Here is a 16,853-nt window from a genome sequence, read left to right as displayed (position 1 = left end):
TTTTTTCAATGTTTTCTGCTCAGTGCAATTGCTGCCATAGTCATTCGTGAGCACCTCAGATGGTACCAGTAGAGTCTGAATGTCTGTTTCATTACTTGATGTCCATGCCCTGTAGAATAGAGATACCACAAATTACTTCAGGATGTTATGCTGAATACATTGTCTTTTCAGAGCAGTGGTAACCATGTAGGCTCGGAAAGGACAAGTCCCAGACAGATTCTCGGGATAACCACTGATTTGACATTTAAGTTTCATTTAGATTAAGTGAATGCAAATGCATCTGATGTGGACATCCTGAAAAGATGGATTCTGGGTGTACTGTGGCTCTCTCTGATTCAGAGAAATAGATGCACGCGCACACACATTCAAGGCACTCCACAACTCAGGCCCCAACTACTAGAACAGCCTGCACACACACACACACACACACACACACACACACACACACACACACACACACACACACACACACATTCAAGGCACTCCACAGCTCAGGCCCCAACTACTAGAACAGCCTGCCTACGCGCGCGTGCGCACACACACACACTCACTCAAGGCACGCCACAACTAAGGCCCCACCTACCTGAACAGTTGCATCTCCTTCCACCAACCATCCTGACACTTCAGCTCTGCATTAATTCCTCCTTGCAACCATACCCACACATAGAAGGAACCAGATCAGAAGGATGAGCGTTCTCTTACATTGCTCCTTAATGCTTTGAACAACCTCCCTCTCCACGTCAGAGCCTCCTCCTCTCTTCTTGAATTCCACAAGAAGCAAAAGAACTGGCTTTTCAATTACCCAACACACCATAGGTAGGACTAGGTACACACACCTATTCAGTGCCAGGATCCCTCGCAGGTGACAGTACACTTTACGAATACAGTTACTATAACATGTGACCGGAAACCAGAACTACTTGCAAAACCTGCTCATTCGTTAAAGTCCATTTTAGGAGATTATTAGACTAAACTCTGAAAGATCCACAGTGTCAGAAACATCATATTGTGTACATTTTTGACTGACAAAATTGTGAATTTTAACACATACAAATAAGCATTTGATATTGAGCAGTGGGTCATACACATTAAAAGTAAACTCCGCTGTCCACTCAAGAAATCTTATCTAATATACAAACCCCAACCTGGTTAACACTGTTGACATTCCCAGGTCAGTGTCAAGGTCACAGGGAGCTTGCTTGAAAACATATTTTGGATGTTTTAGAGTACACATTTATCAACAGGCGGGAAAGAAGAGAAAAGATGTTATCAGTAAGAAGTTTAATGACCCTGCTCGTAGAATATCCTTGGTCTGAAGGACAAGATCAGTGACCCTGGAACACTGAGTTATCTCCACACATTCTCAATCATAGCGCTCCAGGAAACTTGGGCATCAGAACCAATATCAATTCTGGTATTTATTAATGCCAGGATTTACTCATGCCTCGATCCCGGCCACCTAAGACCCAACATTTGGCGGCTTGAAGGGTGGATTAGGAGTATATTTATCAACAGCTCTTAAAGTGAGGAGCAAGAACACAACAGAACACAACAGACTTTAGATACTGCATCAAACTCTTGTAATTAAGGGAAGGAACACGGCCTCAGGCTGATAAACATCTATGTGCCACCAGCACGGAAAGATCACAGGGAGCTACAAAAAAGCTGATAGAACACATCATCAGACTGGAAGGACGTCATCCAGGCACCCCACTAATAGTGACAGGGGACTTCAATATGACGCTGCCAGGACACTCCATGAGGAGAGAAGTCACTGAGGCTCAGGAACGGGAGTAGAGTATCCCCAAACAAAACCAAATCAGCACAGCGAGAGAAGATGGGTTGGGCCTAATCCTGGTCAGGATTTGGGGCTGCGTGTTCTAAATGGCCAAACCACCAGAGACATCCCCCAGCCCTCTCGTTTCACTCTCAATCGGGAAGCTCACTAATAGACTACACCTTGTTATCTATTCCCTACTACACTCAGTTCTCTCCTTCAAAATGAGCTCAAAGCCCAAAAGTGATAATCTACCCCAGTAGCTGGAATTTGCCACTACTGTCACAGAGAGTAAGTGCACAGCAGAAGCAGTAGGGTCCAATTTTTCAATCAATTTAAAAATAATTTAATGGGCCTCTGAACCAATAGGGAGCCTGGTACAGGAGGCAGTGCACCATTCGAAAAGTTCTCAACAACTCCACAGCACAGCCAAAGATAACTGGAGGCATTCACAGCGACCTACACAAACCAGTTCTCCACACAAGTAAATCCAGCAAAGGAGCAGTACGGACACATCATATTGAATACTCAAAAACTATACAAGGCATGCGCACAAACAACTGAAATGGAAAGTACATAGAGCCCAAGAGCAGTCCGACGCTTCCCACTCAACGAACAAAATGCGCCAGCTTGAAGGAGCCAAACAGGACTTCAGGAAAGAAAGATGGGCAATCAAGAGGCAAAATACAGAGACCTACTGGCAAAGATCATCTGGGACCTTGAGCACAATAACTCGAGTAAGTTCTGGCTCACAGTGAACGCTTTGAAAAATCCACGCACGGGAAGCTAGGTTCAGACATCCCAGAAGTCTCCTGGGACACTTTCCTGCACACCCACTTCAATCCACAAGCTGCTCCAGATACATCATGTACAACTCGGGGTCTGATCACCCGGGACCGGACCTCCTAGCAGACCGGAGGTGGGAGCCAGACATGTGCGGCATCTTCACAATCATACCCGATGAGGTGCAGCAGCAGATAATCAAGGGGCAGAACACTGGGGCCCCTGGTCCAAACAACATCCCCCAGGCGATATATAAAACAGAAAACCCCCCTTTGGGAAAGCATCCATACACCTACACAAACTTTCATTCACAGCCCAGTATCACCAGTATGAAAACAATGGACATAAGAGCCACAAGATCAAAACATCAAAAGAACAATATAAATGTATTCATTATACATGTATACAATTTACTGCACAAGAATTATATTAAAACAAGTTAAAAGTCACAGTCAATTCATAGGTACAATTAGTAATGCCTATAAAAACCTAACAATGCACTCTCATTAAAAAGACACAAAAGTGTCCTGTAGCAGCAACATATAGCAGCAACACAAACAGTTGGGAGGAAAACAGGAAAATAATTCCTAATCATAGAGAGAGTGTAGGAAGGTGGCTACCTGACTATGGTTACCCCGGATTTTTTGCCTGTGTTTAGCTGGTTTTTTGACTTAGTTGACCTGGTTCCCTGCTAATCAGGGCCCCAGGCCATCTGCTCTCTCTGTAAAATGGATTCCATGTACCCTAGGTACATACCACAATTGGAAATGGACTCCTTGTCAGCCCCTGTATAATGCACTATAGGTGCACAGGGCATAGGGGCCACCAAGGCCTACCAGGGGCTGCAGCATATCTTTTGCCACCCCTGGCTGGTTCTTAAATTGACACAACTGGCTGATCACTCAGCTGGGGTAAGGTGGTGTAAACACCCCTTGCTTAGATATAGTATACCTATGTCTAACCCTATATCTGGACACATGTAAACCTGTGAGCCACTCCTATAGAAGGCCTCATCAATCCTGGAGGCTGAGTGCGTGGTTTTATGTGAGATGGAGCTCTAGCATGAGCTGAGCCTGTCTGCAGCCGTCGGGAACAAATCCCTAAGCTGTTTCAGGGTAATGCCATACCATATACTATTAAGTGCCTTATAATCCTCGCGGTTATTTAGCAACTTTGGTTTGGCTTTATCAAAACATGTCGTGTAAGGTGTCATACGCTTTGGAATACCATCCCCTCGCCAGTTCTGGCGACGGGGATGGCATTCCACCCCTCTAGAGGGGTAAGACATGTTACTTTGCTTTAATGCGGTTGATTTCTCCAAAGACCTTAAGATCCACAAAATGGATGCCTCTGCCACAGACAAATGTCTGGACCCCTGCAGTTGACTGAAACTCGACCAAATGGGTCCTGGACAAAGGGTTTCCTGTCAAAGGAGGGTGTCACCGCCCTCCAGACAGGAGATAGTGTATTGTAGCAGGGAGGTTTGAAAGAAACCAGACACTGCTTGGGGCGCACAAGGCTGCCCCTTGCATAATCCGGCCAAACCGGTTCTGGGGCACTCCAGCCCTCGTGCCAGGGCGGCCTGGATCAAAGGAAGGGGGTGTATCCACCCACTTCCTGGGTCCCACCCATAGGAGGGGACCTAGCAGGTAATCACGCCCCCCAGATTCGAATAAGAGTGGGAGCAGTGCCAATGCACATCAGATTTCCTGGAAGAAACATTTGAAACGATATTCTGGACCCTTCGCCCTCCATCTCAACGTGGAAGCCCGAAGAATCTCCCTTGTGGTCAAGGAGTGACCACCCTGCAGCAGCAGGCACCATCCAGCCCTCGATGTCTACTTAGTTGCAGTTCCCGCCGGAACTCGAGCGACTGAGATCGACGAGATCAAGCCTGCCTGCCTTCTAACAGCCGATCCACAGTCCCTGCAAAGCTGAGACCCGTGGAGGCGACCGGAAGCGTGGGGCACGCCATCTTGAATTGACCACGAGACGCCGACCGTGCAGCCCACGAGTGACCCTCGAAGCTGTGCACCGGGGTTTGAGAAGCCCCCACCCTGAGCTACTCCTGAGCCGAAGTTCAGCCCTCCACACTCGACGAGTGCTGCGTGGGGCCCTTTGGCACTATTTGGCTCAACGCGTTGGCCCGGTCATTTGCCAGCTGGCTAGTGGTCCCTGTGCCGACGAACTACCTAAGAAGACTCGTGAATCTGGTTGCTCCAGATCCACACCAGCTCCCCTGAAAAGGAGCCCCGACTCTGACCTTCCTGGTCCGAGTGAGAAGCAATCTTCCGATCCCGCGTGGATTGCTCTTGCCAAGGCTTGTTTGCTCCAAACTTGAAGCCGACTGCACCGACGGTGAGAGCCTGCGTGGGACAGATCGTGACCTGCTCCTGGACGTCGCAGATGCCCCAGAGCCCACGTGACAGCGGAGAGAAGCTCCTCAACGACCACCTGATTGCGCCCGACATTGCCTGGTTCCGTCCTGGTTCCACCCTGGTCACTGCTGAGTGACCCAGACTCTGTCCCCTCTGCTTTCAGGTACTCTACAACTTGAGTCCACCCTTGGACTCCACCGGACACTTCATCTTTAACCCGCCTGCAGCCCTTTCAGCTTCAAGCACCAAGAGCCTGCGAGTCAAAACCCGACGCCACTTCGACCCTGTGCACCCACTTCCTGTGGGTGAGGTAACTTTGCTCCGCCGGTGTTCCCACACTGGTGCACACCTCTAGGGTCTGTGTGTTAAGTTTTGTTCCTCTAGGTTCAGCGGAAGTGTCCTTTAACTTTAACTTTACAACTTTTACGCACCATTGGTTAACATTGGTGCGTGCGTGCGCTTTCCGCACATCTCCCGAATCCCGAGGGCCATTCCCGACTTCAGCATTGCTTGTCCTGACTGCTCCCAGCGATTCCCTAGGCCCTAGGCCTAACCACTGCTCGAGTGGCATCTCTTATACCACTTGTTTAGTATATGGTTTGAGTGGCCCCCTGCCCTCATCCATAATTGTGCAACTTTGTATGTTTAAACAGTGCTTTTGATTTAACGCTTGTGCCCCTTTATTCATAAAGAATACTGGGGATTGTTTTTAGTAATAAACACATATATTTTTATAATATATACTTGTGTGGTGTCCTTTCATTTGGTATTACAGGATTGTATGTGGTAAAACAGCTCGCTTAACACGACCTCTTAAGTTAAGCCTTTAGGCTGCTTAGTCCATGCTACCCCTAGGATAGCTTGTCTAATAAGGTTGACTTACAACCAGACACCATAAGGGATTGTTTGGTCAGGTAATAGGTGGTTCCAGAATTGGAAACATCCCCTACCAGGTCAACTTCTCACAGAGAGCTACTAAATCTTAAATGGATCACGGTTACTGTACTATTACAAGAAGATCATTCATACTATGTGCTCAACAACAGTTGTCCACTTGGATTCGTAGTGGGCCTCCCTTTTTTTAAGCGTCAACGCGTTTCGGTGGGTTCTATTTTGTAACCATCACCTTCACCAGGACAGTATATTAACTCAAAAACTATAATTTCTCCAGTAGTTGACTAGACTTGATCAATCTCAGTCTCCTTTAGTGAGGGCAACACCTTTATCTTGCTCCTACCGGTATCTTAATATTTATGTCACACTATGTTTAAACTCAAAGCTCGCCTCAGGAATGTACACTGAAGACGCAGTCTGATTCCCAAATAAGATCCAATGCCTATTATAAAGAGGGAAAACTCTAGTTCGTCAGTCAAGATCAAATGTGAGTAAAACTGATTTCTTACTTATGTGAATCTGATATTCTGTAAATATTAGGGGTATACTTCGTATTACGTCCAATTCCAGTCACTCTAATCACGTTTAGTGCATCACACTCCCGTTCCGGTATCTGTACTCAGTTCCCCGTGTTGCTACGAACCGAGTACAGACACTGGAACAGGAAAGTATGAAATAGTATGAAAGTTGAAATATATTAAACAGACCAACAAAATAGGCCGAAGATATGGTGCCACTTTTCAATCACAATCTTGCAGGTGGTCAATTCCAGCCTCCTGGAGAGGATCCACAATTTCTCTCATCTTTAAAGGAGGAAATAAACTTGAACCAGTAAATTATTGGCTGATAGATAACCCTGATTGATAACGAGGTGAAATAATACGCTGGAGTCCAACTAGAGCACCTAAGCGACTGGGCCAATTTAAATCCCATCCTCCCTTTCAGCCAAACGGGCTTCACCAGGAAATCGGGTACAACAATAAACATGATGCCAGCCTTGTCTCTTATATTTGACTTCTCCAAAATCTCAAAGATTCCCCTTTATCTCTGCTACATTGATTGCCAAGCCGCCTTCGACAGGGTGGACCGTAACAAGCTCTGGGAAAAACTGAAGAACTGGAAACTCTCCCCTTACCTCCTGAAAGCAATAGAAACCCTATACTCGAACACCTGGGTCAGAATCAAATTGGGGAACGGAGGCCTTTAAAGGGCCATTCCAACAACAAGCAGTTTAAAACAGGGGTGCGTGCTGGAGTGAGTGTGTGTGTGTGTGTGTGTGTGTGTGTGTGTGTATGTGTGTGTGTGTGAGAGTGTGTGTGTGTGTGTGTGTGGGTGTGTGCGTGTGTGTGTGTGTGTGTGAGGTTGTGTGTGTGTGTGTGTGTGTGTGTGTTGCATGCCTGCCAGGCTGCCACCAACTTCCTTTCATGGATGGAGAGGGGGGTAGTATCATTGTGTCGCTCCATTCATACTCGCTGCAGGGCATAAAGGGAACCTAGGGAACAGCGCGGGGTCTTTATGAAGGCGGACTAAATGCAGAAGCCTAGAACCTAACTACAGAGGGAGGCGGTGTGATGGAGCCAGCAACTCCAGGAAGGAAGGCTGGGCCCACCTGCTTGGGCACGCTAATTGCACATGTGATCAAAAGTCTGGAGAAAAAGCAGGAAAGGACAGAGAGAGCAGCAGAGAAGGCAGTAAGCGATGGTTGAGGTCAATTGAAAGCTGCAGGAAGGGACGGTGAAGGTGATTGGAAGAGAGGAGCCGGAGAGGACAAGCAAGACAAGGGGGAAGTTTCAAGATCAGGTATGAGGTCGCTCAAGGTAAGGTGTTAGGATATGAACAGCAGCGAAAGGTGGGATAGAGGGAAGGGGCAAAAGGCTGGCATGAATGCTGGACAAATGGAGCAGGATATGAACCAGGATCCAATTATTTTGCAAGATCGAAGGGAAATGATGGGATCAAAAGAGGAGAGAAGAGGAAGGAGGGGAAGAGCCAGGGTCACTGGAGGGGAGAAGAGGAGGATTGAAGGGAAAAGATGGGATCAAAAGAGGAGAGAAGAGGAAGGAGGGAAGAGCCAGGGTCACTGGAGGGAAGAGGAGGATTGAAGGGAAAAGATGGGATCAAAAGAGGAGAGAAGAGGAAGGAGGGGAAGAGCCAGGCTCACTGGAGGGAAGAGGAGGATTGAAGGGAAAAGATGGGATCAAAAGAGGAGAGAAGAGGAAGGAGGGGAAGAGCCAGGGTCACTGGAGGGAAGAGGAGGATTGAAGGGAAAAGATGGGATCAAAAGAGGGGAGAAGAGGAAGGAGGGAAGAGCCAGGGTCACTGGAGGGAGGAGGAGGATTGAAGGGAAAAGATGGGATCAAAAGAGGAGAGAAGAGGAAGGAGGGGAAGAGCCAGGGTCACTGGAGGGAAGAGGAGGATTGAAGGGAAAAGATGGGATCAAAAGAGGGGAGAAGAGGAAGGAGGGAAGAGCCAGGGTCACTGGAGGGAGGAGGAGGATTGAAGGGAAAAGATGGGATCAAAAGAAGAGAGAAGAGGACGGAGGGGAAGAGCCAGGCTCACTGGAGGGAAGAGGAGGATTGAAGGGAAAAGATGGGATCAAAAGAGGAGAGAAGAGGAAGGAGGGAAGAGCCAGGGTCACTGGAGGGAAGAGGAGGATTGAAGGGAAAAGATGGGATCAAAAGAGGAGAGAAGAGGACAGTGGGGAAAGAGCCAGGGTCACTGGAGGGAAGACAAGGATTGAAGGGAAAAGATGGGATCAAAAGAGGAGAGAAGGAGGGGGAGAGCCAGGGTCACTGGAGGAAAGAGGAGGATTGAAGGGAAAAGATGGGATCAAAAGAGGAGAGAAGAGGAAGGAGGGAAGAGCTGGGGTCACTGGAGGGAAGAGGAGGATTGAAGGGGCACAAAGATGGGATCAAAAGAGGAGAGAAGAGGAAGGAGGGGAAGAGCCAGGGTCACTGGAGGGAAGAGGAGGATTGAAGGGGCACAAAGATGGGATCAAAAGAGGAGAGAAGAGGACAGTGGGGAAAGAGCCAGGGTCACTGGAGGGAAGACAAGGATTGAAGGGAAAAGATGGGATCAAAAGAGGAGAGAAGGAGGGGGAGAGCCAGGGTCACTGGAGGAAAGAGGAGGATTGAAGGGAAAAGATGGGATCAAAAGAGGAGAGAAGAGGAAGGAGGGAAGAGCTGGGGTCACTGGAGGGAAGAGGAGGATTGAAGGGGCACAAAGATGGGATCAAAAGAGGAGAGAAGAGGAAGGAGGGGAAGAGCCAGGGTCACTGGAGGGAAGAGGAGGATTGAAGGGGCACAAAGATGGGATCAAAAGAGGAGAGAAGAGGAAGGAGGGGAAGAGCCAGGGCCACTGGAGGGAAGAGGAGGATTGAAGGGAAAAGATGGGATCAAAAGAAGAGAGAAGAGGACGGAGGGGAAGAGCCAGGCTCACTGGAGGGAAGAGGAGGATTGAAGGGAAAAGATGGGATCAAAAGAGGAGAGAAGAGGAAGGAGGGAAGAGCCAGGGTCACTGGAGGGAAGAGGAGGATTGAAGGGAAAAGATGGGATCAAAAGAGGAGAGAAGAGGAAGGAGGCAAGAGCCAGGGTCACTGGAGGGAAGACAAGGATTGAAGGGAAAAGATGGGATCAAAAGAGGAGAGAAGAGGACGGAGGGGAAGAGCCAGGGTAACTGGAGGGAAGAGGAGGATTGAAGGGAAAAGATGGGATCAAAAGAAGAGAGAAGAGGACGGAGGGGAAGAGCCAGGCTCACTGGAGGGGAGAGGAGGATTGAATGGAAAAGATGGGATCAAAAGAAGAGAGAAGAGGACGGAGGGGAAGAGCCAGGCTCACTGGAGGGAAGAGGAGGATTGAATGGAAAAGATGGGATCAAAAGAAGAGAGAAGAGGACGGAGGGGAAGAGCCAGGCTCACTGGAGGGAAGAGGAGGATTGAAGGGAAAAGATGGGATCAAAAGAGGAGAGAAGAGGACGGAGGGGAAGAGCCAGGGTCACTGGAGGGAAGAGAAGGATTGAAGGGAAAAGATGGGATCAAAAGAAGAGAGAAGAGGACGGAGGGGAAGAGCCAGGGTCACTGGAGGGAAGAGGAGGATTGAAGGGAAAAGATGGGATCAAAAGAAGAGAGAAGAGGACGGAGGGGAAGAGCCAGGCTCACTGGAGGGAAGAGGAGGATTGAAGGGAAAAGATGGGATCAAAAGAAGAGAGAAGAGGACGGAGGGGAAGAGCCAGGCTCACTGGAGGGAAGAGGAGGATTGAAGGGAAAAGATGGGATCAAAAGAGGAGAGAAGAGGACGGAGGGGAAGAGCCAGGGTCACTGGAGGGAAGAGAAGGATTGAAGGGAAAAGATGGGATCAAAAGAAGAGAGAAGAGGACGGAGGGGAAGAGCCAGGCTCACTGGAGGGAGGAGGAGGATTGAAGGGAAAAGATGGGATCAAAAGAGGAGAGAAGAGGACGGAGGGGAAGAGCCAGGCTCACTGGAGGGAAGAGAAGGATTGAAGGGAAAAGATGGGATCAAAAGAGGAGAGAAGAGGAAGGAGGGGAAGAGCCAGGGTCACTGGAGGGAAGAGGAGGATTGAAGGGGCACAAAGATGGGATCAAAAGAGGAGAGAAGAGGAAGGAGGGAAGAGCCAGGGTCACTGGAGGGAGGAGGAATATTGAAGGGGTACAACGATGGTGAACGTTGGGCTGGGAGAGCTTGTGGATAGGCGGGGTTCAGCAGCGCTCGCTGTTTGAGGCAAAAGCAGGGAGATGAATGGGAATGAAGGAGGCGATTGAGTGGAACTGAAGAGGATGAGGTAGATGATGATGGTCAAAAGAGACATAAAAGGGATGAGGTGCTGTGCAGGATACTAATGGAAGAGCTTTGAGAGTTTGGAGAAGGGAAGCATGCAGAGGTCAAACTGGGGAAACAACTGGAGAATGGAAGGAAGGGGGCTAAAGAAAAAAGGGGCAGGGGGAGGTCAGAGGGAGTACCGGCAGCAAGAGACAAGGGACGGCAGCTGGTAAACGTAAATTAGTGATCATGAAGGAGGCTTTGCTGGTGTTTTATATCATCCAGAGAGATACAGAGAGAGTTATGGTCAGCAAGAGAGGTGCTGCAGTGGTGGACAATGGTTGTGTGATAAGGGAACAGGGTATCGCCATGTTGTGATTCCTACTAATTTTGGGGGCACACCCAGTTAGATTTCCTAATCCTCCAGAGGAAGTATATGTAACACCCCATTTTTGTAGAAACAAAGAACAGGTGTCTCTCTTCTCTCAAATTGGAGCGTCAGGAGTCTGAGAAGCCAGTCAGAAACCCTCTCATCTACAGTGGGTGTATCCTTGGAGCCGCCCTGTACCCTGGACACAACGTACACACAATAATTGGTATTTTACAACATACAATTATTTATTATGCCTCATTAGACTACTAATTATGTGTATCAGAATAATGATAATTATTGTGAAAACCTCAACAGTCTTTTTAAAAACTAAAGCAAGACTTAAAATGCCTGTTGACTTCTTATTGCACAAACCTACTCTCTTAGACTGATCTCTATTCATTTTGCATCAAAGCTCTCAGCCTTAAAAATGCTTAGTCATGTTTGGTTACTGTATTTCCGTAAATTCTATCATGCCACGACAAGCAGTTTCCACACTTACCTCAAAAAGCAACCAGTCCGTACGTGTGCGGCCCCTCACTAACTCTAGCATCCATCTATACCACTCTCCAATGATTCTCCTGCATAGGTCTGTGCAGTCCCTCGATTCTAACGTCCATCTATACCACTCTCCAATGATTTTCCTGCATAGGTCTGTGTGGCCCCTCCCTGATTCTAGCGTCCATCTATACCACTCTCCAATGATTCTCCTGCATAGGTCTGTGCGGCCCCTCCCTGATTCTAGCGTCCATCTATACCACTCTCCAATGATACTCCTGCATAGGTCTCTGTGGACCCTCCCTGATTCTAGCGTCCATCTATACCACTCTCCAATGATTCTCCTGCATAGGTCTGTGTGGCCCCTCCCTAATTCTAGCGTCCATCTATACCACTCTCCAATGATTCTCCTGCATAGGTCTGTGTGGCCCCTCCCTGATTCCAGCGTCCATCTATACCACTCTCCAATGATTCTCCTGCATAGGTCTGTGCGGCCCCTCGATTCTAACGTCCATCTATACAACTCTCCAATGATTCTCCTGCATAGGTCTGTGCGGCCCCTCGATTCTAACGTCCATCTATACCATTCTCCAATGATTCTCCTGCACTTTTTAATGGATTCTTTCTTAGGATTTGCAATCATCTTTGAAATTTTAATTGTAAATTTAATTGTTTTTTAATTGTATTTTATTGCTTACGAACTCTGCACTGCTTTTATGATTTTAATTAACCGAATAAACTTATTTGACTGACTGACTGACTGATTCTCCTGCATAGGTCATGGTGGCCCCTCCCTGATTCTAGCGTCCATCTATACCACTCTCCAATGATTCTCCTGCATAGGTCTGTGTGGCCCCTCCCTGATTCCAGCGTCCATCTATACCATTCTCCGATGATTCTTCTGCATAGGTCTGTGTGGCCCCTCCCTAACTCTAGTGTCCATCTATACCACTCTCCAATGATTCTCCTGCATAGGTCTGTGCGGCCCCTCGATTCTAACGTCCATCTATACCATTCTCCAATGATTCTCCTGCATAGGTCATGGTGGCCCCTCCCTGATTCTAGCGTCCATCTATACCACTCTCCAATGATTCTCCTGCATAGGTCTGTGCAGCCACTCCCTAACTCTAGCGTCCATCTATACCACTCTCAATGATTCTCCTGCATAGGTCTGTGCGGCCCCTCCCTGATTATTGCGTCCATCTATACCACTCTCCAATGATTCTTATGCATAGGTCTGTGTGGCCCCTCCCTAATTCTAGCGTCCATCTATACCACTCTCCAATGATTCTCCTTCATAGGTCTGTACGGCCCCTCCCTGAATCTAGCGTTCATCTATAACACTCTCCAATGATTCTCCTGCATAGGTATGTGCGGCCCCTTCCTGATTCTAGTGTCCATCTATACCACTCTCCAATGATTCTCCTGCATAGGTCTGTGTGGCCCCTCCCTGATTCTAGCGTCCATCTATACCACTCCCCAATGATTCTCCTGCATAGGTCTCTGTGGCCCCTCCCTGATTCTAGCGTCCATCTATACCACTCTCCAATGATTCTCCTTCATAGGTCTGTGCGGCCCCTCCCTGAATCTAGCGTTCATCTATACCACTCTCCAATGATTCTCCTGCATAGGTCTGTGCGGCCCCTCCCTGATTCTAGCGTCCATCTATACCACTCTCCAATGATTCTCCTGCATAGGTCTGTGCGGCCCCTTCCTGATTCATGTGTCCATCTATACCACTCTCCAATGATTCTCTTGCATAGGTCTGTGTGGCCCCTCCCTGATTCTAGCGTCCATCTATACCACTCTCCAATGATTCTCCTGCATAGGTCTGTGTGGCCCCTCCCTAACTCTAGCGTCCATCTATACCACTCTCCAATGATTCTCCTGCATAGATCATGGTGGATCCTCCCTGATTCTAGTGTCCATCTATACCACTCTCCAATGATTCTCCTGCATAGGTCTGTGTGGCCCCTCCCTGATTCTAACCTCCATCTATACCACTCTCCAATGATTCTCCTGCATAGGTCTGTGTGGCCCCTCTCTGATTCTAGCGTCCATCTATACCACTCTCCAATGATTCTTCTGCATAGGTCTGTGCAGCCACTCCCTAACTCTAGCGTCCATCTATACCACTCTCCAATGATTCTCCTGCATAGGTCTGTGTGGCCCCTCTCTGATTCTAGCGTCCATCTATACCACTCTCCAATGATTCTTCTGCATAGGTCTGTGCAGCCACTCCCTAACTCTAGCGTCCATCTATGCCACTCTCCAATGATTCTCCTTCATAGGTCTGTGCGACCCCTCCCTGATTCCAGCGTCCATCTATACCACTCTCCAATGATTCACCTGCATAGGTCTGTGCGGCCCCTCCCTAATTCTAGCGTCCATCTATACCACTCTCCAATGATTCTCCTGCATAGGTCTGTGTGGCCCCTCTCTGATTCTAGCGTCCATCTATACCACTCTCCAATGATTCACCTGCATAGGTCTGTGTGGCCCCTCTCTGATTCTAGCGTCCATCTATACCACTCTCCAATGATTCTCCTGCAATGGTCTGTGTGGCCCCTCCCTGATTCAAGCGTCCATCTATAACACTCTCCAATGATTCACCTGCATAGATCTGTGTGGCCCCTCCCTGATTCTAGCGTCCATCTATACCACTCTCCAATGATTCACCTGCATAGGTCTGTGTGGCCCCTCTCTGATTCTAGCGTCCATCTATACCACTCTCCAATGATTCACCTGCATAGGTCTGTGTGGCCCCTCTCTGATTCTAGCGTCCATCTATACCACTCTCCAATGATTCTCCTGCATAGGTCTGTGCGGCCCCTCCCTGATTCTAGCGTCCATCTATACCACAGTCCCAATGATTCTCCTGCATAGGTCTGTGCGGCCCCTCCCTGATTCTAGCGTCCATCTATACCACTCTCCAATGATTCTCCTGCATAGGCCTGTGCGGCCCCTCCCTGATTCTAGTCCATCTATACCACTCTCCAATGATTCACCTGCATAGGTCTGTGTGTCCCCTCCCTGATTCTAGTGTCCATCTATACCACTCTCCAATGATTCTCCTGCATAGGTCTGTGCAGCCACTCCCTAACTCTAGCGTCCATCTATATCACTCTCCAATGATTCTCCTGCATAGGTCTGTGTGGCCCCTCCCTGATTCTAGCGTCCATCCATACCACTCTCCAATGATTCTCCTGCATAGGTCCGTGTGGCCTCTCCCTGATTCTAGCATCCATCTATACCACACTCCAATGATTCTCCTGCATAGGTCTGTGCGGCCCCTCCCTGATTCTAGCGTCCATCTATACCACTCTCCACTGATTCTCCTGCATAGGTCTGTGTGGCCCCTCCCTGATTCTAGCGTCCATCTATACCACTCTCCAATGATTCTCCTGCATAGGTCTGTGTGGCCCCTCCCTGATTCTAGCGTCCATCTATACCACTGTCCAATGATTCTCCTGCATAGGTCTGTGTGGCCCCTCCCTGATTCTAGCGTCCATCCATACCACTCTCCAATGATTCTCCTTCATAGGTCTGTGGGGCCCCTCCCTGATTCTAGCGTCCATCTATACCACTCTCCAATGATTCTCCTGCATAGGTCTGTGTGGCCCCTCCCTGATTCTAGCATCCATCTATACCACTCTCCAAGGATTCTCCTGCATAGGTCTGTGTGGCCCCTCCCTCATTCTAGGGTCCATCTATACCACTCTCCAATGATTCTCCTGCATAGGTCTGTGCAGCCCCTCCCTGATTCTAGCGTCCATCTATACCACTCTCCAATGATTCTCCTGCATAGGTCTGTGTGGCCCCTCCCTGATTCCAGCGTCCATCTATACCATTCTCCGATGATTCTTCTGCATAGGTCTGTGTGGCCCCTCCCTAACTCTAGTGTCCATCTATACCACTCTCCAATGATTCTCCTGCATAGGTCTGTGCGGCCCCTCGATTCTAACGTCCATCTATACCATTCTCCAATGATTCTCCTGCATAGGTCATGGTGGCCCCTCCCTGATTCTAGCGTCCATCTATACCACTCTCCAATGATTCTCCTGCATAGGTCTGTGCAGCCACTCCCTAACTCTAGCGTCCATCTATACCACTCTCAATGATTCTCCTGCATAGGTCTGTGCGGCCCCTCCCTGATTATTGCGTCCATCTATACCACTCTCCAATGATTCTTATGCATAGGTCTGTGTGGCCCCTCCCTAATTCTAGCGTCCATCTATACCACTCTCCAATGATTCTCCTTCATAGGTCTGTACGGCCCCTCCCTGAATCTAGCGTTCATCTATAACACTCTCCAATGATTCTCCTGCATAGGTATGTGCGGCCCCTTCCTGATTCTAGTGTCCATCTATACCACTCTCCAATGTTTCTCCTGCATAGGTCTGTGTGGCCCCTCCCTGATTCTAGCGTCCATCTATACCACTCCCCAATGATTCTCCTGCATAGGTCTCTGTGGCCCCTCCCTGATTCTAGCATCCATCTATACCACTCTCCAATGATTCTCCTTCATAGGTCTGTGCGGCCCCTCCCTGAATCTAGCGTTCATCTATACCACTCTCCAATGATTCTCCTGCATAGGTCTGTGCGGCCCCTCCCTGATTCTAGCGTCCATCTATACCACTCTCCAATGATTCTCCTGCATAGGTCTGTGCGGCCCCTTCCTGATTCATGTGTCCATCTATACCACTCTCCAATGATTCTCTTGCATAGGTCTGTGTGGCCCCTCCCTGATTCTAGCGTCCATCTATACCACTCTCCAATGATTCTCCTGCATAGGTCTGTGTGGCCCCTCCCTAACTCTAGCGTCCATCTATACCACTCTCCAATGATTCTCCTGCATAGATCATGGTGGATCCTCCCTGATTCTAGTGTCCATCTATACCACTCTCCAATGATTCTCCTGCATAGGTCTGTGTGGCCCCTCCCTGATTCTAACCTCCATCTATACCACTCTCCAATGATTCTCCTGCATAGGTCTGTGTGGCCCCTCTCTGATTCTAGCGTCCATCTATACCACTCTCCAATGATTCTTCTGCATAGGTCTGTGCAGCCACTCCCTAACTCTAGCGTCCATCTATACCACTCTCCAATGATTCTCCTGCATAGGTCTGTGTGGCCCCTCTCTGATTCTAGCGTCCATCTATACCACTCTCCAATGATTCTTCTGCATAGGTCTGTGCAGCCACTCCCTAACTCTAGCGTCCATCTATGCCACTCTCCAATGATTCTCCTTCATAGGTCTGTGCGACCCCTCCCTGATTCCAGCGTCCATCTATACCACTCTCCAATGATTCACCTGCATAGGTCTGTGCGGCCCCTCCCTAATTCTAGCGTCCATCTATACCACTCTCCAATGATTCT

The 16,853-nt window shown here is 48.7% G+C and overlaps 1 protein-coding gene across 1 annotated transcript in view; it reads right to left on the bottom strand.

Annotated features, from left to right (window-relative positions):
- Positions 1-16: 16 nt before the first annotated feature.
- LOC144805712 (NACHT, LRR and PYD domains-containing protein 12-like) overlaps positions 17-16,853 on the bottom strand; it is an 878,524-nt gene continuing 861,687 nt past the window's right edge. Inside the window, exon 16 of the mRNA XM_078672213.1 lies at positions 17-109. The gene's annotated coding sequence lies outside the window, so the exon portion shown is untranslated. The remainder of the gene's footprint in view (positions 110-16,853) is intronic.

Source organism: Lissotriton helveticus (genome assembly GCF_964261635.1).
Source record: "Lissotriton helveticus chromosome 1_1 unlocalized genomic scaffold, aLisHel1.1 SUPER_1_unloc_2, whole genome shotgun sequence".
NCBI classification, from domain to species: Eukaryota; Metazoa; Chordata; class Amphibia; order Caudata; family Salamandridae; genus Lissotriton; species Lissotriton helveticus.
Note: the sequence above shows the minus strand (reverse complement) of the source record. Positions and strands in the feature narration are given on the sequence as shown.